Source organism: Rhipicephalus microplus, chromosome 6 (genome assembly GCF_043290135.1).
Source record: "Rhipicephalus microplus isolate Deutch F79 chromosome 6, USDA_Rmic, whole genome shotgun sequence".
NCBI classification, from domain to species: domain Eukaryota; kingdom Metazoa; phylum Arthropoda; class Arachnida; order Ixodida; family Ixodidae; genus Rhipicephalus; species Rhipicephalus microplus.
This window is the reverse complement of record NC_134705.1, coordinates 144,134,043-144,160,425: the sequence shown is the minus strand read 5'-3', so window position 1 is coordinate 144,160,425 and position 26,383 is coordinate 144,134,043. Positions and strand designations below refer to the sequence as shown.

Sequence of the window (26,383 nt, the reverse complement as noted above, 5' to 3'; positions counted from 1 at the left end):
GCACCGGCTATCTCAAGCAGCGTCTGAGCGTTGCATACGCGTTGATTGATATGTGGGGTTTAACGTCCCAAAACCACTATATGATTATAAGAGACGCCGTAGTGGAGGGCTCCGGAAATTTAGACCACCTGGGGTTCTTTAACGTGCACCCAAATCTGAGCACACGGGCCTACAACATTTCCGCCTCCATCGGAAATGCAGCCGCCGCAGCCGGGATTCGAACCCGTGCCCTGCGGGTCAGTTGTATACGCGTTGAATAAGTGGTGCCGTGAATACGATTGTTGCCAAAATGGCCTTCACGTAAAACTAGAAGTCCTTAATGCAAGTGCCTAGGAGTGCAAATAAAAGAGAATTTAGTTAAACTGAAAGTTAATCAGCGTATACGAAAGTAAATGAAGTAAATCGATAGTGAACTAGGTGAGTTAAATGTGAACCAATAATAATCAAGTCGCTCGGAGAATTATCAGGATAGGATCAAGCTTGAATCGAGTGAATTGCTTGTGAATGAAAAATGATCAAAGTGAATTAAGTGTAAATCAACTTACATTAGAGGAGATTGGGAACAATTTAGGTGAGATGAAGGTGCGCTAAAGTAGAACAATGGATCAATCTATATCGATTAATTTTACTTCGAGAATTGTAGTAGTGTTCCTTTTCTCATCAGTGGTGTATTAACGCAAGAATATAACCGAGGAGAGTGTCTTGTTCTGAAACTCACAGTGAAATCTGTACGAGTGTGGTGTTGGAAATCACAAAGTAATTTTCGGAAATTGGCGACTTTGCCTAATCAAAATTTCCTGTGATGTTTATGGCATCCTCAGAGGACAATGTACTCCACTTCTGCCGATTGAGAGCTACGACACCTAAGACTTACTAGACACCGTCAAATACATGACGTTACAGTTTCAAGTGGGAGAAGTCGAAGGTGGCCTCGCTAGTCGCATATTCTTTTCGTGCGCTTTCTGGCTTTCCAAGCGTCTTCTCGGACGAGAAGGGGGGATCTTGTAATTATGAAAGATTAACTTACTGACAGACGGTGAGAGGTACTTTAGGCAGTCCCAACCTTCTCCACTAGTTTACCGACATGCGAAAAAAAAGAAACGTTTTTGGCCTTTAGCGATCCTTCAAAAATGGCTGACCGAGAGTAGAATTTCACCCGTGGTCACCTTTGCGTTAGCCATGTGTTTTTTTTTTTCCTAGAAGGACGCGCTTTTATCCATAGGTCAGCGAACTCACTCTTCAGTCGAATAACTCGAACTCACTCACATCGAGCCGCCAGTATGAGTGTGAGTGGGTCCAGTAGAAGAAAATTCTCGACAGTGTGAGTCCGAGTGAGTCCGGCTCAGGAAAATTTTCGTGAGTCTGTGTCAGAGGGAGGCCCAAGCACAAGGTATATTTCACGAGTGAGCCTGAGCGAGCTCCACGAATCGGCTCTTTTACCGCCATACCGCAGTTTTTTTTTTTCACGATTGCCATCCAAGCAGGTGTGGCAGCCTTAGAAACGCGTAATTGCCTTCGTTCTCTTTCGGTCGTTTCTGCCTTCCTTGTGCGCTTATGCATGTGACACCACTCCCACCTCTCTCATCGCCAACGCGCAGCGACGCTGCGCGTGGGCACCGAAAGGTGTTGCAGGTGATCCTGATTCGGTCCTGCCTAGAGGTGGTTTTTCTCTCTAGGCTCCTGTTGGCGGTTGCTTCACCGTAATGCGGCGCGCCGTCCTAATCACCGGCCGCGAACAGGGCGACGAATGAACGTGCTTTGCATACGCGGTGCCGTGTTGTGAAATCGAGACGCCAACGAGCTCGTGGTCTAATTCAGTGACCTGACAGCATTTTGGGAACTTGGACGTAATGTAACATGAAACAATTGGTAATTGTTAGCGCAGCTTAGAGCGAGGCGGGGTCAGCGCGGCAAAACGAAGCTAGCAGAAAAATGTTTGGCACGTGTGTCTGTGGGTGAGCTCCTTTCATTGGCCGTAGTTCGCGGCAACGGTTACGGGCTTGGAGTATTTACTACGTAAGATATTACATCTGTAATTGAGTCCTTGCATTGGTTGAAAATTATTTTCGCGTCCATTGGGAAGGTAAATTTCTTGGTTTCACTCTTTTTTTTTAAATGGAGGTGCTGTCAAGGAAGAAGGACATTACGAAGCTCAACTTGCGAATTTGTTTTTGTTTTTTTTTTGGATTTGTATACCTCCTATTGTGTGGGCTGTACATGTGGCGCGTCGCTTCTTGCCTTGGTGAATGATGCATTCAGTGTTTTACGTCTTAAAGTTATCGAATTACAACCGGCGTGTTTAATAGAGAACTTACACTACATTAGACTAATTAGACCAGACAAACGTCCAAGTTGAGTAGAACTTTGGTCACACTTCACAATCAAAATCTGGCGGAAAGAAGGGGGATGGAAAGGTAAGTGAAAGTGTCGCACAAAAAATAAATAAAATAAAACAGCCTTGAGAACAATTTACCCGGTGAATATGGTTGGCTGATGGAGCTGATGGGCGCAAGATCTTTGGTTGTTGTGTAAGGGATGTGAAGGGGCGGCGTTTTTATAGTTAACCATCTATATAGAGAACCGACTTGTGATGGCACATGCCCATTGCTAATTCCTTCTAGCGTTCGCAGCTTTTTGAGTGGTGCCAGTTCGTTGGGGCACAGCAACGTTTATACAAACAAAAAAGACACCGCCCTTCAATGACCTCTTTCGCAGATTAAACGACGAGGACTAGCTTAAGGAACATTGATTGATTTATATGTGAAGTTTAGCATCTTAAAACCATCACATGATTATGAGAGACGCCGTAGTGGAGGGCTGCGCAAATTTCGACCACCTGGGGTTCTATGACGTGCACTCAAACCTGAGCCCACGGGCCTACAGTATTTTCACCTCTATAGAAAATGCAGCCACCACAGCCGGGATTCGATCCCGCAACCTGCGGGTCAGCAGTCAAGTACCGCGTGGCGGGTTTGTCTATAAGGAACAATGTGTGTATGTCTGCCTGCGTGTGTATGTGCGTGCGTGTGGGGATGGTAACATTGTGCGTGCGTGTGTGGATGACGTCAGGCACGACATGAGCAATTCTGACACGATAGCTTAGCTTAAACGCCAAGTGGACATTACGCGCCTGCTTATTATTTGTGCTTCGGTAATTAAAATTAAGGAGTGTAATACGAGAAGGAGCCTGGGCAGAATTTTTTTTTCTTGGGGTGGGGGGGGGGGGGGTGCTTTTCGAAATGTTAGCTTTTCGCTATGTATGCTACGGCAAAAAAAAAAAAACAATTTCGGGGGGAGGGGGCACGAACCCTGTGTGCCACTCCTTTGCTACACTACTGATCAAAAGTCATGGCGGAAGAGTTTGTGCGTAACCTTTTGCCACGAGGGAAATTGACTGAGACAAGTAATCTATTAGTTCAACAGGATCTCATATTTTCCTTTCATATTCGTTTTACTTGAAGCGAGAAATAGGTGGTGGAACATCAGAGTGCCAGGATTAGAGTTTCTTCTATTTAATTACAATGATAAAACGTGTAGCCACTGGTAAGTTTTTTTTTAATTCTTGATGAATGCATATAGATTGCACACCTCGGATTTATATCAAAGCTTGGAATTCTTTATATTTGTACTCACATCACGCAATCCCTCTGATGGCTCTTAAATAAATTGAATTTGAATGTCAGAGCACCTCTGCCAGTTTCTTTTTTTTTGATGAGTGGCATGACAGTACACTTTAACGTGCTTGGAGATCGGAAAATGAATACGCATGATATGCGTGTGTAATCAGTCTGCAGCTGTGGAATACGTATTAAGAAAATTGCGAAATGTCTCCTTACGCAAGTTTATCCTCAAGCATCCACATCTCTGCTGCGGAGAAAAATTGCCCTTACAGCTGCCTAAATGTATTTCATTTCTTGGCAAACCACGCAGCACGAATAAGCCATGGGATATAGAGAACACAAGGCGCAGCACAAGTGCTAACTTGCAACCATATTTACTGCTAAAAGCTTCCCTGCATATACACATTACACAAATAGTACACACAAGTGCATGGCACGTCATAGTCCGAAAAGACAAGTGCGTACATGTACTAAAGTTTGCCGCTATACAGTTGCGATTTGCGCTTCTCCTGTGCTATGTGTGTTCCTCGATATACTTTACGTAATCTGTGCTTTGTGGTTTACCGCTGTTGACCAAATAGCCAAACAACGAATTATCTAGTATGTACTTTGAACATATTTTGTAATTCCGATTAGCTTCAGACGTGGTTTACCTTGGAGTATATTTATTCGATGTTAGGATACATCCTGATATAAGTGCTTTCTGGTTCTGTTTGGACGCCGTGATATTCGCGACGCATAACACTAAGCTCACTTATACATCTATGTTCGAACACACAGGTCCACGCACTTAGCGAGATGTGTACACAGCTTATCGGGCCATTCAATGTAGACCAACTGGCGAGACACACCGTTTGCGCGTTGGATTGCGTTGCCGCAAAGACGCGCGTTGGTGTCGTGCCTGATGGCAGACGGGAAACGGGTTTTACTGTAGGCTACGGGTTTCTGTGGATTCCGCGAGTGATACGCTGTGCCGAGGTGTAAGCCCAAGTGTCCTTTTGTGTGCACGACAAGTTTATGACAAACCTTGTTCGAACTGCTGACGCTTTTGAGAAAAACGGACCTGGACAAGCGATGATGACAGTGGCGTTGCGTTCCACGCCAGATTGATGAACAGTTACTGTCTGCGTGCTTGTGTGTGTGCTGTGTGAGGTGCCATCCTTATTTATATTTCATCTCGCTCTTTCAGTCTCCCCCATACCGTTCCCACGAGCATGGCAGCGAACCGGTTATCCTGGACTGGTTAACCACCCTGCCTCTCCTTCACTATCATTCATTCTCTATTGACCAAAAGGCTAACACGAGGGGTGTCCATCATCTGTGTTAAATGCATGTCAGCGCTACACAGAAAGGGTATGTCGCCGGCAGCCTGGTACGAAGGTGAACAAATTGCTACTGAAACAAATCTCATATGAATCAGGTTTCATGTAAGCCTCAGGGAAAATCGCTACGTATATAGCGCTTTGCAATGTTGTGGTATTTGAACCGAACTTACAACTCTAACGCACGCCACGACGGAAATAGACGAAAACCTATAGGGTCAATGGGTTCCCTTCAAACCACACCAATAATTAGTTTTTCTTGTCAGCCTATGTCTTGATACTTCCCAGATTCGCTCCGAGCGCTGTCTGGAAGTAATGTGGCTTGGCATTGCTTCCAGGACCATGCGCCTTACAAGCTTTTTTGCTCCGCAATCGTTTGTTGCACCACACTAGCGGCTGTCTAGCGGCTAAGGTACTCGGCTGCTGACCCGCAGGTTGCGGGACCAAATCCCGGCTGTGGTGGCTGCATTTCCTGTGAAGGCGGAAATGCTGCAGACCCGTGTGCTCAGATTTGGGCGCACGTTAAGGAACCACAGGTGATTGAAATTTCCAGAGTTCTCCACTACAGCGTCTCATATTCATATATGGTGGTCTTGGGACGTTAAACCCGACATATCAATCATCTCGTTTATTCACAACCTCCGGAATCGGCCCAAATGAACGCCATGCAATGACGCTATGGTGACGTCATACGGTGACTTCATCGTGTGGTGTTGATCTTTTTTTACCTTCACTTGCGTTGACACCAACTGCGCGAAAGCTCAATTTCCGCGTTTTATGAGGTATCTAAGATTTTTGTATTAATGAAGATTTTTGATGCCCAGTAATGAAGCTTTGCATGTTGCACGCGAACATGTAAGGAACAAAAAACAAGTTATCGTCTACTATACGCAGAGGTAGAGTTAACACCAAGTACAACACAATTAAGAAAAAGAAGTCTTAAATAAACGGGGTATTCCTGAATAGCGGTGTTCTATGCAGAGTTTTGAAAAGGTGTACCTTGTCGTCTTGTTGCCTGGAATCGCAGCACATAAAAGCATTTCTTATGTAGTGAACTCTCTTGCCTGTTCAAACAAAAATGATAGAATTTACTAGGAGAAGCCAGAAATTGGGCGTACTTGCTGAACCATTAGTTAGCTGCTTGTGTTGAAGAAAAGATAAGGCGTAATAGCGGAGATAAGAAGTAATTAGGAACTTCCAGGTGAAGTGTTGAGCAGCTTCTTTCGAGCACCCACGTTTTAAGCTGCAACCCCATTTATTTAAAAACAAATGGCCAATGAAATGCTAGAAAAAAGTGTAAACTCGAGAGAAAAACTATATAGCTTGCACAGGACGGCTTGTTAGTAAAAACAAGTTGGCGTAATCGCTAGGAGTCACTTAGGCGTGCGTGCAGCCTCAAGTTTGGAAGTGCTGAAATTAACCGCCAGCCTAGGTGCTCGCGCAGTTAATGACGTATGCCCAGTGTGCCCACAGGGAGGGCTACAAAGGTAATCGCTCGTGACCTCGCAAGTTTTTCGTGCAACTTTTCGCTGTGGGTAATACGCGCAGCTTGTTATCATGCGCGGTGGTTAAAACAAGGGAGCATATACATCGAACTCATTAGGGAGAACTTCCGAAAATGGCTCGCGAGCGACGGTCTCGCGCAGATAAAGAAAATTAAAAGTAAAAGGTTCAACGAGAGATTATGTGTTAAAACACGAAACGTTTCTTAAATGGTTCAGTTTAATTTCTGCTGACACACACCACACCCACCGAAGCAATCAAGCCAGAGCGGTAAAAAAAAAAACTTTTTCAGTATTTTTTTTAACCTCTGACTGAACTTTCTACGATGAAGCCACTCTACTGCAGGGATAATCAGCTTGCTGCCTTTTGATTGCTGTCGGCTCTTCGGTACAAGCATGGCTTAGTGTTTTGCGATCATCGTTTCTTTCTGTGAATGTACTACACGGAGTGTGTATTTCAGATGAATGCATGGGTGCTTTCAGCATTCTAGACAGGTGAAAGTTAATCTACTCATTTTCAGACGCTCATTAGGAAAGTTCAAGAATGAATCTCACGTTGTGCTCCTCTGATAAAATTCGCTGTGGGATTCAAGACTCACACGTTATTTGGCTGCACTACTGCTTCGGTGATATCGAAAATAGGCAAGAAAGTGAATTTTGAATGCTTGCATAAGTTAGATATTGAAATGTGGAGGGGAGGTTACGTATTCCGCTCAGTTTCCCAGCGGCTTCGCCAAGTTTTTTGACTCTTTTTTCTGTACGAACCGTAGGAGAGTATATTCCTAAAGAAAGTGATATCCGGTGATGGCATCTAGCTTGGTCGTAAAATAACAGCGCAAAAAAAAAAAAAGACGACGACCATAGTGGCTCGCGCTATTATCATGAACAAGCACGAGTAATTTATTGCCACTGCGAATGACAGTTATCTTTAAATGAGGCGCCTCAGGCGTTGATATCGATTCACACTGAGAAATTGTTTGTAAGGTGTGACTTCCGGATCACCCTGAACTCGGATAAATATTATCACATGCAGCTTTCACCATTTCCAATGCATAATCTCTACTACACGAGAATAACATGCTTATCATTACTTGAATTTATCAAACACATCGTAGGTATCTTTTTACGTAATTTTGCTGTGGGTAGCGCTACCGGGAAGGGGGACTAACAGAAATGTACAGGCGCATAGCCAGACATTTTTTCTGGGTGTTGGGGGTCACCACCTTGACTTCGGCAGGGGCACCCCCTTAAAATGGCAATTTTACGCTCTCTAAGCCATGGCGAGAAAAACATATTGGGGAGGGAGGGGGCACGTTGCCGGTGTGCCACCCTCTGGTCACGCCCCTGTTAACGGATACATTTTAATGATGTGTCCGACGCAACGTCTTGCCTATTCCGTGAGCGGGGCCTTTTTCTTTGAGTAGCGCAGTTCTCAGGTCCCTGTTCCCGCGTTGAGAGACGTCGTAAGCCTCGGTGCAACCAACAAAGCGAGAGAGAATGAAGGAAAGCGAATGCGTATACACTGCCGATACCACGAGTCACTGGCCTCAAACATCGCTTTTTTTCATAAGCCACCCATACTGGCTCACCGGTCAGAGCTCGTGAACAGGCAGGGCTGGGAAATGCAGAGTGGCTAGCTTCGCTTGTCGTTACGGGGCTGTCGTTACGGGGCTTGTCGTTACGCATCGCTTGGCTCGCAAAGCCTGCAATTAACAGAGTGCATGGTGTGCGCAGCACTATTGCGTTTCCAGTTTCTGTGACATTACGTAACCAATGTTACGTTGCTACGAGTTTTCGTAGTCAAAGCGTCAAATATAGTGGGCTTTGCCCAGCATGAAGCTGCGCTTAAAATTCACGTTAGGGAGTATCGTGATCGTCTCTCGGTGATTTTTTACGACAATGCTTCGAGATGATGATGTGAGACTGAAGTCTGTCATGCCACATGTTAGCATGGCTAATGGTCTTCCCATAGATTATGCGGACATTGCACTGTCGTTCTCTGTAAAGACTCAGGTTCAGGGAAAATGTGCATTAACAAAACATCTTCACATGTTTTAAAGTGAGCTTCTCTATAAATAGACAAGGGAAAGTCTGCATCGTTGTTTGTTTATGCGCTTCGTTTTTCCCGCTTCAATCACTCGCCGAAATTAACAATCAAATGAGCAAAAAAAAAAACAGCACCCAGCTTGTCCTATGCGTTCGCTTCAGACGACTCTATGGAAGGAGCCATCTTCTTTTTCTTCTCACTCTAAGTATCAACACTGCCCTGACACAATTGGAAAGGTTTGTGCACCTGGCGTGGTTTTTCTCGGCCTCCAAGATCGGAGCCACCTTGACTTGCTTTGCAATGTCTCCTTGATTGGACAATTCTTGACCAAATTATGGTGCCCTGTGGTAACGTCATTGTGACGTCATGAAGACGTCATATTGTCGTCGTATAGTGACGTCAAAATGTGATGACCACTTTTATTACTTGCCCCATGGCGATGGTTTATTAGGGTGTTTAGAACAAAGTGTTTAACGATGATTCCGAAAGCTTCGTATTCTAGTATGAGAAAGCAGAATTCCATCCTAGTCCAATCACGTGAACAAAGAAATTAGAATCCCGTATGATAAGGCATTAAATGCTTTAGCTGAAAGAGTACTTCGGTGTGACCAACGTGCGAATCTACCCCTACAGGTTTAACACATTGGAGGAAATGACATGCTATATTCAATTGTTGCACAACATACTTTTGGCCCCAAATGTAGGCTTTAGTATTTTCGGTGGTCGCAATTATGCACAGCTTCCAGTTCAGCGGCCGTCTATATATGTTTTAAATAATGAAAGGGCAGACCACACTGCACTTGACCTTTAGAAGACATCTGTAGAAAGTATAGGCAGTGTATGAAAGTCGAATGAATGGTACGCCATAAAGCGCCTCGTCATTAATCAACTGTCCGTTTATGAACTTCTATATAGCCTAACGGATGTTACACTCGACAGCTGCCCTCAATTCAAGCCGAATCGTAGAAGGAGGTTATTTGTGTTCATTCGGCATTACCAAACTTTCTTATTACCACCAAGAAAACGAAATGTCCGGAAAGCTCGTCACACAAATCATTTTACACTAAAGAATTAGCTCAATATAAGAGGAACTTGAAGTCCCGTTGGGCAATGTCACTGGTATGTCATCATCGTTCACATTCGCTCATTGTTTAGCTATCAAGTCATTGGCCGTTTTCTCGAAAGTTCATAATTTTCAAAGCCTCCTTAACGCGAGTTAGTTGATGAAAGCTCCAGGACTCAATGTGACCATTGCTTTATTGTATTCAGGGAGCTTTGACACAACGAACCTCTACCGCCATTTGAGCAGATATATTAACAAAACAAAGGAGGCAAAGGTGATTCAAATATCTCCGCGCCGTTTAGAGGTAACAGATGAAAATGTGCGCGCGGGGCTAAGTATGCTTAATGAGGTGCGACGGCATTGTAGTCGTTAGTGGCAACCACGGCACACATACGACTGGCTTAGCTGCGACCATTAATCATCAGTGAAAGAGAGGAAAGACCTCTTGGGGTTCTCCACTGGTCCGCCTTAATGACTGGAACGAGCAATGCTGAGATTGTGATGTGCACGTTGCTTGTGTGGCAGCATCGTGAATAATTACTGAGTAGTTTCTGTAAGAGTTGCCGCTTATGAGAGAGCCAAACGAGATCAGCCTTGGTTTTTTTGTGTGTGTGTTAAAGTCTATTACGGTAGTGTCATGCCTGTGTGCGAAGACCAAAAGTCATAGCACCACTCAGGTTGCATGGTGTATCTTGAAGTAATTAATAAGATCCTCTTAAGTGGAGCTTCGGAAAAAAAAACTAGTTCATTAGAAAAAAAAACGTCCACAGGATAAAGAAATAAACAAAACAGAATGAGTTTTCTTGGCCGGGCTGTATTTGAAACACCGCCCACAATCTAGGAAAGCGAATGTCTTAGTTGTACACAACACCACCACGACCAAACGCAACAACTATGAATGCTTCCTTTCGAAACGTTTACGTCAAGAATGTGCTTCGAAATTCAAACGTTAAAATGAAGACGCCTGTCCCACCCAAAAACGCCGTTTTTGTGATGTCTGTCATCTACAAAACTCTCCGCTTGTGATCCTATTGAGCAACTCCTAATTGAGAATTTGTGTCCGTCAACTCCACTGATCACCCACCCCCTGTCACAGAGTGGAAAGCCACTAAATTTTTTTTCTGACACGGATGTGTCGTATACTGTGGTGAACCACGCCTTCACTGACGTATTTTTGTCACGGATGCGGCGTTATAACATTCACACAAACAGATGGCAAAGAAAAAATCTAGAAAAAAAGTTGTGTCACTAAGAGCCCAGTCTATACGACTTTTGGCTCTGTAACACGCTGCGTGAAACGACACAGCCACAAAGCAAACCGGCGGCAAGCCACTTATGGGGAGATACTATTCGAAGACGCTTTTTTTTAATATTCGCCCTAGAGCAATTAAACTTGAGCTGTTTATGGAACGTTCTATGCTGATTTCAAATACATAATTAGTTTTCTTGCAAGTTACACACTTTTAGCTCTGCAACATGACAAAGTGAAAACCTGAACCCTTTGGCCACCATTTTTTCATCCCTAAACTTCTGTAATTTTTTACCATTCATAATTTACAATGCTTCAAATAATGTGTCGAGTGCAAATAACTAAATAGGAAGCACATACAAAATATGTAATACGCGTGAAAAATAATAGACGTAAAAAGTCCATATTTCACCTACCCTAGTAAAGGTAAACATACAATTTTTATTATACAATTGAATATCGAAAGTTAAACTTGATAATTGCTTTTGTCATAACTTGAAAAAAAACTCGGGCAAAATTTCATGCAGATCCGAGCACTAGAAGTGCTCTAAAAAAGAGGGCACATTGGAAATAATGGCGAAATTTGTGTTTTGAGAAAAACAAGTTTTAAAGTTAAAATTGAGTTTTTATTATTGAAAAATATCATTAAATCAGATGAAATTTGCACAACATAAAGAACAATCCTTCTTGTAGTGGCCACTGCGACTAAAATACGCCAGCGCCATGAGTTTGTCCCTCTCGGCTTTTTCGAGCCGACTCCTCACAGACATTTCACTCACAGACATTTCGCTCACAGACAGGGCCATGAAACGCTTGCCAAACTTCCGCTCCATCTGGCAGAGCCTTATGCCAACTGCAAGCTAGGAAAAAGTTCGACAGGACTGCAAAAGCCAAACTAAGTCCAGTGTCATGCCATTTTGCAGCCGTGTTTGTGCCACATACCGTCGTACATAATGGCAATGTCGTCCCTGCTAAGTTCTTTCACTGCGAGCTCTTTCGACCTCTCAAGATTGGTGCTGACGTCATCCATTGCCGCATCAAGAACTTTCTGGCTGACGGGTGTGAATGACTTTCGATGCATTGGCTTTTGCCAGCCAACAACTGCCGCAAATCGGACCAGCTGCTTGTAGCCTATTCCTACAGAGCGTGCCGCACAACGGCTTTGACTTGCGAGCAATGCATTTTTTCATTCATAATAGAGATAATTACACGAGGAAAGCATTGTTCAGCTGCGCTGCTTGACAAGACATGGACACCGCAAATAGGTTTCACAGCACATGCAGGCGCGCAGCGGCCAATGGCGGTCCCCGATTCGTACCATGTGATAAGCCAGTCACGGCGCTCGAAAAACGCGCAGAAGAGTGCTTCTTTTCATTATTTCTTGCGCTGCATCAGCGAGAGAAACTGTTGTTATTTGAAGGGTGAGGCTCGACTCTTCGACTCATGCGATCAACAATGGCTAGCGGCGGCGCTTTATTGCCGGCAAGGTGCTTGAAGACTGCACACTTTGGACCTTTTAACAGGCACCATGTGCTCTCTAGATGCAATTTTAGAGAATTTTGAGTTAAGTCTTGGCCTGTATTATTTTTTTCATAACAGTAGAGGTACTAATCTTATCAAAACAGGCGAAAATAAAAAAGTCGGTAATGTTGAAAACAAAAAAAAAAGCTCGCGTTTTTCGACCCGCATCTTCCCTTATGGCCGCCATTTTCAATTGGTAGTACTCAGAGGTTCGTGTAACTTCAGCGTGTTCCTTGTTTTCCCTAGCAAGATGGCGAGAGGGACGCACTGTCAAGGTCACTGTCACGCGCGTTGCGTGCGCGCATGCTTCTTCAGAGCGTGGTCGCTCGTGCACGTGCGCTTACCTCGTGATGTGGGTGCTTGGCACGCCCACGGCCGGACTAGAGGAAGTACATTCCAGGCACCATACCACGTGCAAAAGACGCTACGCATCTTAAAAACCACGTTGTTTTATCCCTAGCCTTCTTCCGAGATATCTCTGCACCAAACGTGGTCTTATTACCTGCCTCAAAAAGCGGACGCACTGCTTACTTCCTGAACCTCAACTGGTTACACACTGCCTCCATAATCGCAACACGCTTCAGCGAGTCAAGATGTCACGCGAAGACGCCACCACGTGTTTTCACGTTGTGTTACGTCATAGCGACGTAATGATGACATCACAAGTTTTGTCCATCTGTGACATTATGATGACGTCGTGTGGTATAATTTTTCTCATCTGATTTTTTCTTTCATCTCTTGTTTTGAGGCTGCACGCGGTACGTCGATGTACGTCGATGGTAAGTTTTCACGTTTGGTGAGGCATCTAATCTTTTGGCGCGGAAGAGAAGAAGACGACAGTCACGGGAAAGAATTTACGCACACTCGCCAGAATTTCACAACGTCATCATCGGAAAGACAATCTCTGATTCGTTACGTTAATTAGTCCGTGTGGTCCCGTCAAAGCTGAGCACTTGTTAATGTGAATTTAGGAAAATAAGTTTTATTGGCCGTAAAGCATACTATAATACACACTGTACGCAGCACTCTCAACAGTTAAAGGCATTTATATCCAAATTATACGCGGTCATCGTTTTAATGTCTCTATGAAACTTGTAGTTTTACGTGGGAGTTATGAGCGAACTAAGCGCTAGAAGCCGCTGTATCCATACTTGTGTTACTGTATCTCGACTTGGCAGCAAAAGCCGGGGACTAATGAAATTACTGCTCATTCGACCCTTTCTCGCTTCCTACTGCATCACAAGAGGAAAATGCAGAGCATTTCGTGACGTCGGTTATAATATTGCGTACAAAATAAAACAAAGAACATTCGCATGCACATGCGTGCCTAATGCGCACGCAAAAAGCACCTTCTCATTAGGATCAATTACTTAACGTTGCATAATGTGCCCGCATCGACGCGGTCACCATTAGGTCAGCGCTGTCACGTACAGCTTATGCCAACTATTTAAAAAGCAACAGACGTTGCGTGACTGGACCGCATTGAGAGACAATTTGTCACGGAGGAAGGTAATACCACAGCCATATTCGTCGACCCACCGTCCTTCAGTCAGCGAGGATAAAACAGCGGTGAGACAGATATGAAGATGATGCCGAAAACGGTCAAGGAAGTCAAAAGAAACTAAAGCCTGTGTATTCATTGCGCATAACACAACACAAACAGTTGAAACCCATAAAATAAAGGCTTCAAGTAAGAGTAATGAAACCAGAGTCCACCAGGAGAGAATTATAGTCTGCAAAAGCGAAGTCACGTACATGGCAGGGTTGCAGACACGTTTTCAATATCATTTAACCTAGCTCTTCCCGTGGTTTGGTTAGAGACGATGTTCGTCGTGCCCCCCCCTTTCTTTTTTTTGATGATTAGAGGGTGGTTGCTTCGCTGAACTGAACATTAAGGAGAGCTTTGCTCTCCGGTTGTTCAAAGGCTAACGGAACCACGAAAATTCCGCGGAAGTAGAACGGTGTCGCGCACCTCACTTCCTGGTACACGCCCCGCCCAGATAGGGCGTGGCGGGGGAAAGCTACGTGACCAGGAGTATCGAAGGGCTCGGGCGGCTAATGACCCGGCGACCCATCAGAACACTTTAGCGGAACGTGTGTTTTATAGGGACCAGGAGTTGCAGCTTCCTGTTGATCAGAAATACACGAAAAAGGATGAAGCGAGAGCAGGGCCCCCTACGCGGCATCAGAATGTAATGGCGGGAATGCACTCTCCTCACATTTGGGGTGCTCCAGACAGAGCGGCTGAAAACACGCACGCAGCTATAATTTTTTTCTGTTATAGCCTAAATAAACCAACAACCACTACTGACAAATGTGATCTCTCAAACATCTAACAAAAGCGGCGACTTGCTCGTTACAATTAAACTAAAACGAGCGTAATTAAGAGAAGCTGTTTGGGCTTTCCCGTTGCTTCGCGAATAATAAGTACATATATTTTTACAGATCGTGCTGGTGAGTGTTGTTGCCTGGTATTCGTTAATCAATTGAGTCGAAGGCTGAGATGTGGACAGTGGTCGCGTAGAAGCATCGTTTAGCGAATGGTTACACCAATGTTACATTCCTGTAACCATTTTTTCTTTTGCCAAGAACCCTCCGATCCCCAATACCCTTTCAGAACAATTCATGGTGATTATCCCGCAATCATATCGCGTGTAGTCCTGATGAACAAGATTGCCGTATGTGAATTATCGGGACGTTTTGCCGAAGGAACTATACGTTCGCGAACAAAAAAGGTACCTTGCCATTTTAAGACATGATGCCGGTATAGTGTAGCACAAGGCCGGTTAAAACGAAAAACTTGTCGAAAATATCCCTGTCCAATTTAGTTGTCGCTAAATAGCGTCTACGTTTACCATCATCATTGTGACGTTATCACTGCTTCGTTTTCGAGCTAGAAGTTGAGGCAGCAACCACTTCTATTTTGATTTATGCATTAATAAAGGACCTTTTTTCACCATCACCACCTTGCGTATATGTATATGCAGACACTCACAGCCCGTGAAGGTAAATGCTTCAATTAAGCATTTTCCTTCACTTGTGTAATCCTGTTCAACACCGTGCAGTTTGAACTAAGTGCACAAAAAAAAAACACTAGGTGGCCCATGCCTTCGCCTTTTGACACTTCTCTTAGGTAATTGGGCTGCTTAGATGGCCACAAACTTAGCTAGGCAAGTTGAAAGGTTAATTAAAAGGCTTGTCAAGACAACTGTAGCATTGCGGATCAATACACCGGATGATCATTAAGTGAAACTAGGCTTCCACAACATCATAGTCGAGATATTTCAAGCTCAGCGAATTGCCCACAGAGAGAGGCTCTCTGGAACAAGGTCAGGTAGAGCAAAACTAGAAAGGTAGGGTGGCACCCAACTGAATCCAGAGATTCGACTGAGAATACAGTAGAACTAAAAGATAGCGTAAAATATGAAGTCCAGACCACTCCTTTCCTCAGGAATATGCACCCGGTGAACAATCAGGAAAGAAGACAGACAAGGGTGAAAACTTTGCGGCAGGAGATAGAACAGGATATAGAACATGCGAATTTTGGCGATGCCGCATGGGTGAGAGAAAAGGAAGCCTTCACGGCAGTAGTAGTAGATGGCGAAGGGCTCACTCGGGATGCCGTGACAATCACTACTGAAGATTCGACAGTCGCAGAGGATGTGGCAATAGCATTGGCTTTAAGGGATGATAGGCGGAGGCGAATATACAGTGATTTTAAAATGGCCATTAGTCGCTGTGCTAAAAGCTTTGTAACCGAAAGGGCTGCCCAGCTAATTGGCGAGACACCATGATGTCATCAGTTTGTGAGAGAAGGGCCAATCACGGAGGCTGTGCAAAAACAGGCTAGGTGCAGGAAGCTTTCAGAAAGATCATTACAGTCCCCGAAAAGAAAAGAAAATAACCAGGCTCTGAACTTTCAGTCGTCTTATGCGATTGCATAATGAATGTTCCAAGAATTTTCAAAGCCGCAAGGTGGACAGGCGTGCCAATTGGTTCGATTCCACTTCATGTTGAATGATCGCAAGAAACATAGATGAAGTTAGGCGCTGTATAAGCACTTTTGGTGACAAGCACTTCTGATAACAAGTGCCGTGATGGTCGTCACTTGTGGCATCTCCATATTTTCTTCCCTGTGGCGCTGAAACGTAACTTCACGAGATCCTTTTAGCGCTGTATCTGGCTGTCGCTGGGTTGGATGGTATCTCTATACGCGTATAGTAGCTTGCATATATAGGTAAATGCAACGACATTGCTTATGTGTGCTTGAGCTATCTCGGAATCTTGAATGCGGACGAAAAAAAGAAGAGGCTGCCCGCTGCAACTATCTCTACAATAAAAAGCATATTTCTTTGAGACGGGCCATACGACCTGAGCTCATCCATACATATTGGAAGCCCATACATACTGATAATAAAAGAAATGATATTTAGGCCTCATATTCAACCTGCCAAAACCACAGAATGATCGTGAAACAGGCGTGTGTGGTGCTGTGGAATAACTACGATTCCTTGCAGTTCTTCGAAGATACATTAGTGGCATACGGTAATTCAATCTGCACTAAGCTATCATTATTTGACAACCTCCCAACCGGCAACACGATTGACTAGTGAACACTTGAATTTGAGAAATTAAAGGCAAAATTGGAGGATGCTTGAGCTTCACCTTGAAGAGTTGGTAGATCGCTATAGCGTAATCAGGCCTCGTGAGTATGGCCTTCTGAACTGTTAGCATGCTTCATTTCTGAGTGTACGCCTCAGCCCTGCCATAAGAAAAACGAATTACTATGCTCGTAACAATGGCCGTTTGAGAGCACCATTAAATGTCTACCTCCGGCACAGTTGTTAAGTGCCGAATGAGCCGCAATTATTTCTTTAGCGAATCAGCGCAGGGCCCACTATGCGTCCGTAATGCAACACGTTGCCCAAACAGCTGCTCACTGTGTTGATGGATGTGCTGCCGATTATGATTAAATATATCTGATGCTTTTTAATGGTTGCCCGTTTAGAGACCCACTCATTGCTTAATCTGCATCTTTGGATGCTTGGCGTGGGTCTACGCTTGTGCCATGCAATATATGACACGTTATTAAAGCCTCGTTTCAGTACATGACATTCATTAGTGTTTCTTCTTTTTTTTTTGTCAAATTGCTATTAGGAAATATTGCAGCTCTATGGTAGAACACCGGCTTGCTACGCAGGTGGCCTGGGTTCAATCCGCACTCAGACACAAAACTTTTCATTTTGATTTTATCTGCATGTTTTTCTACGTTTCAGTCTCGCCCAAGATGACAATTTTTTGATCACAACCAACGACGTCATCTCCGTAAATTCCAATAATCAAGCTCTTTAATTAAAGCTATCGCGTAAATAAATGCGAGATGCATGATGCAACTCCAGTTGGGAATACACATACGATCTCTAATACCTATGAAACCATCCATATAGTTGTGTCGCTAGAAAATAGCTTGTCATGCAAAATGCTGCAGGCGACCCCACTCATTTACTAAATTGACTGGCAGTGGCACGTGTACTCTGGCGTTTGTGCGTCCTGGTTTATTCCTTGGGCTAACTTTGTGTGTCGAGTGCAGCCTTTGCAGATCTTAAAGAGCATGCTGGTAAAAAAAAAATCAGTTGGTGGATGGAATCTACTTTCGCAGTTGAAGCAACAATTGCGACTGCTCACGTTAGCTCAGACAATTTAATAAATTATTTTTTTAATATTTTGATAGCTCACTGTTTCTTTTTGTAACACAAGTTGTGTACAATTGTGCGAGGGAGACAGGAGAATAAGAATAGAAGGAAGGCAGGAGGTAGACCTGGGCTGAGCCCGGTAAGTTATTCTCCGCACTGGGGAAGTAACGTTGCAGAGGAAAAGAGAAAAGTGACTTTCCACCAACCTGATAGTTCTGCATTTGGCGTGACAGATGCCGAGTTAGTCTGCTATTATTGAACGAACGCAACAGCACTTTTCTTGCCTTTCGGAACAGTGAAAGCGCTGCAGTCCAAGTCATCTAATGTAACACGGAGATGAAGTCTCGCATTTGAGTATGTCGAGTGGCAGGACAAAATATGGTCAATATTTTCATCTTTGTACCCAACGTTGTCGGTCATCTCAATCTTGAATGAGTGAGCGTTGGTGACTGCCGGAAACGACCAGGTAGGGGCCACTAGTCGAATAGATTGGTTGAAAGAATACGGTCGATGGTCTATGAACTGCGATGTTTTCCACTTCTGCACTGTCATGCTCTGTGCCAGCTTTCTTAATTATCGAGCAGCGTCAATCCTTGATAAAGGTATAGAAACAAGCTTCGTTCCTGCATGCGCTTTTGAGACAGCTTACCGGTGAGGTCAACGCTAGAAATACAGAAATGGCTTGCCATCCTGTGAAACAATGCGTTATGTACTTGTCCAGTCAGACCTCGTGTCCCCCAAAAAAGTTGTTCATAGAAACCATGGCGGAGTGCCGACAAGAGACATGGCAGAGCCACCTTTCAGTCGCGTAATCGACCTATCGATTAGCCGCTTTTTCTGTGAGTTAATTCACAACACCTTGCAGGAAAACAAGCTCCGAACCAGTCGATGTGCTCACGAGACGAAGCTTGTCACTGAGATTGATATGTCGTTTTGGGATGACGATGGGAGCGGTAAAGCTTGTCTGGGTGGTTGAGCCATGCATGTATACGTGAATTCTGTCCGCATAGTAAGTGTGCGAACGGTCCATAGCTGCTTGCTTCAAAGTCGAAGTACAAATGCGTTTCCTGTTTCTTATTCGATGTGTGGAAAGGTGCCCTTCTGGTTCCGGTAAGCACCACAAGGCGGATGGCGAACGCACCAAAGATGTAAACCCGATGGTAGCGAAGGGCGGTGAGGGTTGAGGACGTTGGGGAACGACGACTGTGGTCGTTTTGGAAGGCATTCCAGATAGCTGACCGCAAGCAGTGAAGTATGTGCAATTTGCGCCCTCAGCACATCAGCTAAGCCGTATATTGTGACCGAATAGTCCAAAGCCAATGCAACCAGTCTGGTTGACGAGATGCGGTATTGTAAAGTTAAAAAGATATGATCAAAGATCACCAACTCTCCCAGATGCAAACCAGTCGGATATTTTATTTCGAGCTTAAAGTAAATTTTTCAATGGCGGACCAAGCAACATCAATACTAGCTTGACGTCAAGTGCGTGCTGATTCCGGTGGTTTCACGCAGCAGTCTCGCTAATTTCGATGACGCCTGGTACCAAAATTTTCGCAATGGCCGCTTATGCACCATTAAAACACTCCAAATGGTCCCTTGTGCGTTACAAAAGCAGCCATGGTACCAAGCGTTCACAAAAGCATCACAATATCTTGTGCAAACAAGTAGCGAGAATCTCATACACCGTTGTGACATCATGGTACAGTAGAAATGGAAACTAGCTTTTAAAAGCATTCTGCAGTAACTTTTCCTGGGCTGCACTCATGCTTAGCAGTACATATTCTTGGCCCTTGAGTTATCGCCTTTCATTTTACGGAAAGAAAACGACAACAGAAAACTTTCGTGTCACTACCCTTCTAAGTTTTACAATACTAGTGTAATTGTCTCCCCTTGTTTGTAATACTCTTTCTTATTCATTTATTTGAACGACTAAGAAAAGAATAGAAAATTCTTGTTTCCCAGCGACTTTTTTTCCTTGAGGGAGATAAAAAAAAAAGGTGTCACTTCTTTTACACGCCTTTACTTCGTTTTTTTTCTCGCTCTTTCACAGCACTTAATTCAAAAGGCAGCGCACTCGAATTTGAAGTCAAATTTTTCAGGTGCGTAGGGCTACGTGTTATGAACAGGCAGAGGTCATCTTAGTAATGGCCCATGCACGGCCCAGCGTTTGACCGATTGATACCGTGGAGCTGTGCAAATGGTGATGACATGGCAACCACACCCATTTGGCCAGCGGCTACGTCCACATTTGGAGTTGTTCAATCAGGAAAATTGGTAATCCGCAAATAGACCATCACTGTTTACGGCTATGTGAGGCACCTATAGGAAACAGCTATAGTGTAGTCAAGCGCGGCACGCCTCTAGCACTTTATCGTCTCGGAAACGTTCACTAGTTCATAGACTTTTGTATGTATTCACTGGAGGAAACTCTGACGCTAGTGTCTATGGGAGCTACAACGCATGGCGCTTCAGCGAGCATAGAAATGATTGTATAATACAAGGATTGCTTTAATCTTCGTACTTTCGGCTCTGTGTGTGTTTTTGTGTGGCTTGAAGCTGTTTTGTCAAGAAGAAATAATCAGTGAATGTTCAGTCGTTGCGCTTCACCACTTTATTCGTTTAGACTTATCTTTCCAAATCGGGTCACGAAGTTCAAAAGAGTTCATTCATGCCTTTAAAACAAAACCAAAACACAGCAATAAACGAAGCCACAAGTGCGATTTGCCGTCCATAAGTACAAAGACTAGGCGAATCCGCGTACTACACATCATTCCCATGATCGCTAAGCGATCGCAACGCCAGGGTCCCCTCTAGAAAATTTTAAGGAAATGTATGATGTAGTTCAATTCCTGGCTAAAATAAATTTATTTTGTTTTGATCTTCAATGATCGATTCATTCAGTAAGAAATTTCAAGAATATGAGGTATTAGCTTGTTCGCGCAATTCCTATAAGCGTGCTCACAACCGATCGAGCCTCGTCCGCCCCAGCGGACCAGTGGTACGGTGCCCTGCTGCTGACTCTAAGGTCGCCGATTCGGTCCCGGCAGCGCGGGAGCGTTGCGGTGGAAGCGAAACATCTGATGCCCGTGAACTGTGTGATGTCAGCGCACGTCAAAGAACACCAGATGGGCCTAATTTCCGGAGTCCTTCACTACGACATCGCGCACAATCAAATTATGGTTTTGAGATATGAAAGCCCACATTTTATTATTGGCTATTCCATCGTAGCGCTTGAGTCCCATTCTGACGACAACTAGAGCAACGTTTGTAAATAAAGTGGCATAGTTTTAGGTCCACGAAAAGTGAAATAAGTTGTATCACGCTACACTCTTACAAATACAGTTAGTAAACGAATGTATTTACCATTTTTTAGCGAATGTGACAACATTCGCCGTATACCTTTACTAGCCAGCAGCTATAGCTTGTAACTTTCACCGTTACTAACCAGGGAAACCTTCTTAGCATTTTTACTAAGCGACTGCTAAGCCACCTACCTTCCCAGATCGTTTGGTAGATGACACAGTATATTTTACAGTAATCGTGACACTCGTAAGAAAAATTTAGGCAAAGTTTAATTCTATTGACAACCATGGAATAGAAGTTTCGTGCTATGTGAAGGCATGCACACAGATTAGCAAATAGAAGGGCACACGATGATGTGCAGAAAACATCAGTTGTTCTAAATTCTCTGGCTGCTAACCAGTGCATGGTGGGCAATCTCAAAGTAGGGGCATAAAAAGCTTTCATGCTGCTGCTAGAGTATAAATCGGCTATGATAAAGTCGTGAACTTGTGTGTGCGTTTATGTGTGTGTTCTCGCTTGCAATCCGTCCATATGAGTTCGCATACTGATATTATATGCGAACATACTCATACGTGATTATGTGAGTATCATAATACGTGAGTATAGTGTGATCAAATAAGTTTGTGATCAGTTCTCTATCAGTATATTACTGTGAGATCCACTTAATACGGTAGTTACATGGAGTAGTTAGCAGCCAATAATTGATGTACGAGGGAATTACTACCTAATTTTTTTATCTCATAGTTCGTAATAGAATCACTTGATACGGCAAAGCGCACTACATATAAATAGGCGCAAACCCCTAATAACATCTAAGTAATCTCGTAAACCTCAAATTGTAGTCCACTTGCGTTAATGCGGTCAAAAGTGTGGTTAATAACAATTTAGTAATGAAGGAACCATTTGACTTCACACTATTAACTAACTATAGGTAGTACATTTCGCTAACTGGCACTTTACTACATTCACTTCTAAAGAGGGTAGTGCTTTTTGTGACAAGTGAGCGGTTACAATTTAGTTAGGAAATATGTCGAACATTTTTAATGAGTCCACGCTACTCTGGCACTGAGAATCAGCACTGAATCTGCACAATTACTAACACGCATGTGCCGGGCGACAGTGCACTAATTCAGAAGAAGAGGCCGTTGAGTGATTCCGTAAATCATTCCGAGTTAAACTCAGAATGAAAGGACAGCGTTCGACGAACCTGTAACCACACGGCCGTGGTTGTAAATACAGCCTGGTCTCCGGAAGTTCTGGCTCGCTACAAAAAACGCATTGAACGTGAGGCCGTAAAAGCTTATTTTATTTTCAAAGCCGGGGATGCCTGTATTTCCAAACTTTCTGTGACGTTACACGAAGCAGACACTGGGTATCTTGATGCACTCCTGTGGGGTTTTTCGGGTGGTTAATCTTGCTCACGTGGTTTTATGCCGTCATACTATGCATCTTTTTTTTTATTTCCCAATAAATTTTCAGTTGCTAGTATGCGCCTTTGCGGTACGTTTCTTTTTGTCTACGTTTTTCACGCAGTTCAACTAATACGAATTCAGAGCTCTACAAGTTTGCGCACACTTAACTCTAAGCGCGCGTAGGAGGTGTGAGGTACCAGTGTAGTCGCATGAAAAAAAGAAGAAAGGAAGAAGATGGCAACACTCTGAACTAGCACAGAAAGTGCGGGTAAGTGTAAAAACACATATACCACTCACACAAACTGTAGCACACCACTGAAATTTCTTATGTGACTCTCCAATGTCGTAAGCACCAAGAGTTTTGTCATATATTTCTGCAATGCCCAACGTTTTGTTTTACATTTTCTTTTTCAAGAGGCGTTTGTGGGTTTCAATACACTAGTGTAAATTTTACTAGCCAGCAGATGATTTTTGCGAACAGATGACACACGAAGTGAAACATTCTAGAAAGAAATATAATTCAATTAGATATTGAATGATTCATTGGCAGGGGTCACACCATGCGTCGCTAATTATAGAGCCATGTTTGAAGCCCTAATACTAAGAAACTCTGCAATAAAACTTACTATTGGTGAATAGAACACCTTCTTTTTCTTGAATGCTACCAGCCTATAGCATCCTTGCAAGATGATGCCATCGAATATACACCCATATCGCCTAATTCATACGCACCTCTAGTGCATGTGGAACTGGTGTGCATGCTGCTGCAGCCAGGTTGCCGCAATAAGTACACGCGCGCGTTTTGAACACGTTTCGTCTTGAAAACGCTTTGTTACTGCCTCGAATAGTTCTCTAATCCTTTTAACCAAGGCCCCAAATATAAGATATATCACCGGAAAAAATAAATTGTCGTTGCTGTTGTTGTCGCCGTGATGTTCAGTCAAAAGTTTAAAATGCCCATAGGCGTGGGCACGGAGGAGGCACAGTGGAGGGCAAGTGCGGGGGGGGGGGAGGTGCAAAGTCAGCACCATACATTGATCTAATAGGTGGGAGCGCGCTCTAACTCGGGGAGGGGGGGTCGCGAAGTAAGTCTGATACATTGACATAATAGGAAAGGGGCACTCCGATGAACAATTAACCCCCCCCCTTCCCTAGGCACGCCTATGTTATAATATGAATACCAAACAACCAAGCTAAAGGTAAGTGCAACACCAGTGGCCATACTTTTGTGTTTCACCGTTTCACAAAAATAAATGAATAATACGTTTCAAAGTAGCAAAATTTAGGTACGGTCTCATCCTAGTGAGATATTCTTAATGCAAGAATGAAAACTGGGGCTCTACTTCACTCCTCAAGGAAAATGCGCCCCTCGATATTTCGATTGTGCTCTGCAGCCAAGAATAATAGAACAATAGTCTCAAAAATGCGAGGAAAGAGCACGAAGAAGAATACTAAGAAAGTTTGAGAAGCACAGTTTTCCGCTTGGAAGTAGCCGTGCAAAAGGCTACGATGTGTGTCGATTCATAATCTGTGTTGTAAGCTTTCAGTGATCGAAGCTGCTAAGAGACGTGCGGCTGATCATGATTCTTTTTGGTGTGCGTCTCCACAAAAAAAAAGAAAAGAAAAACCGTACACTTCTTCGTAAATGTCTCATTCAGAAAAATTTTCGACGACTAAATATTGTTTCTGTTCGGACACGTACGATTTGCAGCATGTATATTTGTACTGCCGAATTTTCAAAATGATAAAAGTAAAAAAGTAAAATCACTCTGGTGCTTTTATATATATATATATATATATATATATATATATATATATATATATATATATATATTTGAGTGTCTTGCCTATAGAGTTGCAGTATAAATTGTTTATAACTTGTCTGTTTTGTCACTGATAACTTTTACATTTATATGTTCAGTTATCTCCTTGGAGAGAACTTCAGTACGTAAACAAATAGAGACTGCACTAACACTTCTGCTGCTGTTAGCGCTGAAAGCAAGGCAATTTTAATGTAGTTCTGTGATGTGCGCAAAGCAGTCCAAGGTGCGTACAAAGGTTTTAAACTCTGAAAAGAGGTTGATGAAGAAGTGTTCAATTCACCAGTACTCACCGACGAAAATTCCTGCTGATTGCAATACGCCACCGATGTTACTCCCTGTTAGGAAGGCAAACTAGTCAAAACTAAACTTCAAAGTGTCATATGCAGGGTCCATAACGATGCGGGTTGTCGCGAGTCCCGAGATGCGCCGAGAACACGAACTTCAGCAAGCCCGTCCGCGAACGCACTTAAGAGTCCCACATGGTAGCGAGACAGCGTGACAGTGGCGTTTATCGTTCACGACTTTTTTTTTTCCCTCACGGGTGTCACCCATTTAGAAATTACCCGACAGCAGAGAACATCGTTTCTCCCGGAGGTGTCCCGCGCAGTTTCGTTGCTCCTATCGCAGAAGGAGCGATACTAAACACAATCGGAGGAAGCGCACCCACGTTTGTCACACTCAGAAACACAACGTGGTCTTCGCGCAATCGATTGAGCCGGGCGAGGAGAACCGGTGGCTTAGCCTGGGGTGCGCGCGCGGTGTCTGAGGCCCGGGATCGGCGGACAAGCTCGAGACCTCTCAGCCGGGTTGGGACAACGGCGTGCGTTGTAGGTGGCGCTGCGGCAGAGACGAGGGAGGATGGAAGACAAGCAGCGGGGTGTTGAGAGTGAACGAGCGCGAGCGAGAGTGCGCTAAGCAGCAACCGCGCACAAGAGATGGCAGTCCACTTAACTCGTTGCTGCCTTCTTATTTTCTTCTTCATGCGCGCTTCTATAGGTGCTGGGATCGAAGAACGAAAGGAAACGGGAAGGAGAGAGACGAGTGCCCCGAATTTGTCAGCGATGTCACACGTGCCTCGCTCGGCTGCTGGATTCTCGCGTGGCTGGCCCCGACGTGCTGGCGATACATTGGCTGGAATTGGTGCCATCGCACGGACGTAGTTTACGCGCGGCCGTGGACAATAATGTGCCGGCCTACGTAAGCTTATTGCCTCGGTCCGCTGACAAACGCCGAGCGATATAAACAACGCCTTCGGAGGCAAGGTCACTGGACAAGTCGGGGGCGTTGCACAAGACAAGAAGATACAAGGACGAAATGTAATATAGCCAGATAAAAAATTTTCTTAACAGACCACACTTGTTTTTGTTACAGTTGTTCTGCACTACTGACGTGTCTTAAGCATGCCGTGTCTTGAGTAAGTTCAAGATAACTCTCAGAAGCAGTATTCGAAGTCGAGGAAATAGCATATGCAAGTGTCCTCTGCAGAAGAAGAATTTACGCGAAATTGTTTATTGTGCCATCACTTGAGTGTTGACATACGTCACCATAAAAAAACACTAGATTGGGAAACTCAAGGCTCTGTCTGCCCGTTGGTCCACGTAGTTTATATTGGGTTGTGAGCTGAAAGTACAGCAGGTTCTGCCGCAAGCCCAATGGTTAAGTGCTCCAATTTTACGACCACGTATACGTTGTGTCTTGAATAGTTCAAGCTTAGACACGGGAACTTCGAACTCAAGCAAAATTTCATGAAAAGATACGTTGCATTAAATTTTTGTTTAAGAGCGAAGTTGCTGAAAAATCGAGTGATTTTCCGTATTCTTCAATATAA

The 26,383-nt window shown here is 44.0% G+C and overlaps 1 protein-coding gene across 1 annotated transcript in view; it reads right to left on the bottom strand.

Annotated features, from left to right (window-relative positions):
• Window positions 1-25,309, bottom strand: part of LOC119167278 (5-hydroxytryptamine receptor 1) — a 199,680-nt gene extending 174,371 nt beyond the window's left edge. Inside the window, exon 1 of the mRNA XM_075866789.1 lies at window positions 24,846-25,309. The gene's annotated coding sequence lies outside the window, so the exon portion shown is untranslated. The remainder of the gene's footprint in view (window positions 1-24,845) is intronic.
• Window positions 25,310-26,383: the final 1,074 nt, after the last annotated feature.